This window comes from Sciurus vulgaris, assembly GCF_902686455.1.
Source record: "Sciurus vulgaris genome assembly, chromosome: 1".
NCBI lineage: Eukaryota > Metazoa > Chordata > Mammalia > Rodentia > Sciuridae > Sciurus > Sciurus vulgaris.
In genome coordinates, this window is record NC_136461.1 from 158,467,106 (window position 1) to 158,471,373 (window position 4,268).

Sequence of the window (4,268 nt, forward strand, 5' to 3'; positions counted from 1 at the left end):
CTATTATTTCTAGCTCAGTAAGCAGTCCTTCATTTGCTCAAACACTGGACTCTGGTTACTACCACATCAGCTGGCTTGCACATAAAAAGCCAAAAATTTAAAGAATGTTTCAAGTGAACATCTTGAAAACCCTAGGGATGGGATCACCCTAAGAATGCACAATTGTGAGCATTCAAGACCATCACAACTTTGTCTGAAGACTGTTACCCTATTCTTCTGAAATGGAATCTCAAACGAGCTAAATTCAAAATGAAAGGTTTTAACAAAAAAAAAAAAAAAAAAAAAAAAAAAAAAATTGGCATATGCACAATTTCTCCACCGATTTACTTAACCATTTAGTTAACTTTTGCACTTGAAAAAAAAGTAATAGTAAATCTGACACCATATTTCAGTATCTCAGTTAACATTCAAAATTGTAGTAGCTACAACTAGTAATACAACATCACAATGTTACTTTTGGTTTTGTCAGTTTGCTTGCCTATAGGGGTTGGGTCTGCTAAACCTGCCCACTGGAAGAGGCTGCCATGCCTCTCTTTGCTTTAACATTGTCAAATCAAACATTTAGTCATATTGGTGATTCCGGCTACTAAAAATGATGTGGAATAGTTGCCTCAGATACACATAATTAGGGGCTTCCTTAAAGCACAGCCCACTATGTAGTTTAAGTACATAGCAAATGCTGTAGGAAATCCTTTACATAAAACTTCAATACATGTGGACATCTTCTTTTCGCTAATCTTTTCATATTTCAGTTTCTTTGTTGAGACCTTTAGTTCTTGCCATGGCAAGCTAATTCTATTAAAATATATCAAATGTATCCTAATGATTCCATGTCATCTCGGGGATTTGCTCAATACCAAGTTGTACATTGCTGTTGGTATAGGGGACAGTGCCAGTGGGGTTTTTATCTTCTCTGTATGTGTGTGTTACTTTGTCTTGTTGTCTCTGTAATTTTTTGCCAAACCAAAATCAGTATGGAATAACTTATTACTGTGCTGCCCAATACCCATTAGGAAGGTATCTGGCTTAATGTTTCTGTGTATAAAAGTTTTTGTATACACATACTCAATTCTACTGATCAGCTAACACAAGTACAGTTTTCATTGTGAATCTTCCTGAACAGGAATTAAAAAGGTCTTCAAGGCTGGGTTCCAGAAGATCCATGACTACTAGCACACTATAGTCTTTTTCATGACCATACTACCATATGTGGGCAATGCCAACCCCACCTTGAAGAATCTTAAAGAGTCTGCTCTGGTCCAACAATTAGGGCTGCTTGGCCTTTTGAGACTCTAGCTTCACTGCCACTTCCTCACTGTTGGTGATGTTCATTGCCAGATAAATGTCCCCAAAGGAGCTAGCCCTGATCTTCCAGAACAGTTTATATGTCCCTCCAACAATGAATTCAGCCTTAGAATTCTGGCTGCTGGCCATGCTGAGACACAAGAATGAGGCTGGTGCCAGGTCCAACAGCTCTGAGCAGAGGATGGAGTCCTCCTGTGCTGTTCCACCTGGCAGCTCCAGCAGGTTTCTTCTAACCAGGAAGTGGTTTGTGAATGATTCTCTTGGTGGGTAAGGATAGGCTTCTTGTTTCTGGGCGTCTGCTGCTGCCTGGTTTTCTCATGATGTAAGGGCCAGGAAGAGCAACCTGTTGAGTTAGGGCGTCAGGGGGTGGGCCAGGCTTATAACTCTGTTGCAAGTGCCATCTTGCTACTGCACTGCAGTGGGGTGAGGTGATCTTGAACTTGAACCCAATAGTGTGTTTCTCATAATGTTCAGGTTGCTTTTACTTCATGTGTTTCATTTAATTTAACTTCATTTAACTTAATGGAATATATTTCAACATAGCGTAACATGTGATTTGAAATGATGATGATTCAATCATTATTAGGACATTAAATGTAAGGATGGATAAGTATTTAGGATTTTTATTTTTTTATTAGATTAAGTGAATGATTTTCACATCTTTTTCTTGTGTGTACACAGGGTTAGTGCAAATTGAATGATTCTAGAGAGAAGAATTTAAGTACAATAAATATTTTCATTATTTTATCAATTTGTGATTTTGTCATACAGAATAACTTTGTTAAAGCTAATCTTGACTAGTGGTCTTTATTAAGTGCTTTCACAAATATGCTTTGTAAGAGTATGCATTAAGAATCAGAGTGAGTACTGGGCATAAATAAATCTCTATGATCAAACTAGATTTGAATTTATACTGTTTAATAGTATTGCTTTAATTAATAGGCATATATATTTAATTCATTTTGCATATGCCTTATGAGAAAAGCCAAATTCATCAAAATAGTATAGTTGATATCTTTGGGTGTCAATCATATTTTTAAAACTTCTTTGTTCTATGTCATCGAATACTAAAAACAACCCCGTAATTTGGAGATACTACAGTCACAGATATGGAAACAGACAAAAAACCTGCTTGCCCTATTACAAAGGTGGTAAGTAGCAGATGCAGGACCCAAATCCATCTGGTATGACTTTAGAGTTCATATTCTATAGCAAGACCCACAAGGGCATTTCCTTTTACACTATTATATCTTTCATTACATGAGGTAACTTTTCACCCCGCTCTTAACCCATGAAGGGCTTTGATAACAGGTCATGTACTGCAATTTCTGGCAGAAATGCTTTCTCTATTAAAGTATTTGATGTAGGTAAATGTTTCAATTCGTGGTTAATAAATTTTCAAACATAACTTAGTTGTAGTTACTTATATGCAATTACTTTATTTTTCTTTTTATTTGTCACCATAGTGGGGGAATCACTGTGCTTTACGTTTGACAAGTTTTGAAGTTAGAACGTTCTCTGTCACAATTATAGTTCCATGTCTATGCAGAGAAAACTCAATCTTTCTCATCTCAAGCTTTCTTATCTTTAAACATAAAGATAATACTAACTGAATCTTTTGCACAAAGAAATTAAGAAAATATAGGATGTAAAAACATTTCTCCAAAATGTTGGTATTGGGAAGACACTTATAAAAAGAAGTTCATCTTATCAATAAGGTATTTCTCTTATGTTATTTGTATCGTATTGAAATAAGTGATGACTGACAAAAGCTTAGGCCATGTTAGAAAATCAGATTGTTATATTTAATGGATTCTGTAATAAGTGGTACACTAGCTATTAAATATTCATATTCTACATTTGCTCCATTAGAATACTTATAGAAATATTTCAAGTAAGGGAAATGTAGTAAAGTGCAATAAAATGATGTTATCAATGAACAAATTGTCATAAGTCACAAAGAATTTTTTAATAAGAATCTCTGTCAATCAAAGCACTAAGACAGAATGCAATCCACCCAGGTTGAAAAGTCTGATTGTATTTACCTCTGGAATTCAAGAGTGATAATCCAGAGAATACAGTTATGGGTGCTACACAGATCTCTGCGCTGTAGGCTCCTCATCTATGAATGCGATCACCCACCATCACTGAGCTGCCCACAGCTGCTGCTCAGCAGTCACATCCATCCTGGGACTCTGCAGTCACTGTCATAGCCATCTTGAGGGGCAACCTCCATCTTGGAACACTGACCAGGGCCTGGAAGCCCAACACCAAGATCACTTGTCAATTACCTTGATCATCCACCACTTGCCCACATTTTGCCTGCCTATAGCCAACCTTTCTCCTGACTGTGGCCTGCCACTCCCTAACTGTTTGCCCACAGACTGCCTGCCATCTGCTGACAGATTGTCCGCTGTCTGCTGCTGCCTGGAAATCCATTTTCAGGGTACTCGCAGGTTTGGTTACACAAGCCCACTGACATCTGGGGACACCAGCAAGGGACTGGGAATCCAGGGTCAAGTCCCTGAAGGTTTGCCACCACCACCTCTGCCATTTAGAAGTGTGGCCACCTCTGTCTGGAGATACCTGTCAGGGCCTGGATATCTATTGTCGGGGAACCTGCAGGTTTGGTTGCCCCTGAGGTCTTCTTCTGCCTGTGCTAGTGGCTGCCATCTGGCTGCATCTTTGCAGGGTCACTACTTTGTGTGAGTGCATACCTGTTGGTCTCTATGCAAGTTGAAATGGCATTGAGATCTCAGAACTACAACAAGACTGAGTGTGGGGAATCTGAAGGCCAGATCCATCGGACTGTAGCTGGGTCTGTGTAGGCCAGAATGAGCCTGGCAGGCTGTGGAAAGCTGGAGACTAAGGGCACTTCTCCATGGGGAGCACAGGTTGGAGAAACTGGAGAAAACGGGGCTCTTTTCACCTCAGTGAGTCCTGAAGTGCACAGGGGCAGAGGG

At 39.1% G+C, this 4,268-nt stretch overlaps 1 pseudogene across 1 annotated transcript; it reads right to left on the bottom strand.

Annotated features, from left to right (window-relative positions):
- Positions 1-561: 561 nt before the first annotated feature.
- Positions 562-1,434, bottom strand: LOC306665241 (casein kinase I-like; annotated as a pseudogene). Its single transcript has one exon. The product of its transcript is annotated as a casein kinase I-like (transcript).
- Between the last annotated feature and the right edge of the window lie 2,834 nt (positions 1,435-4,268).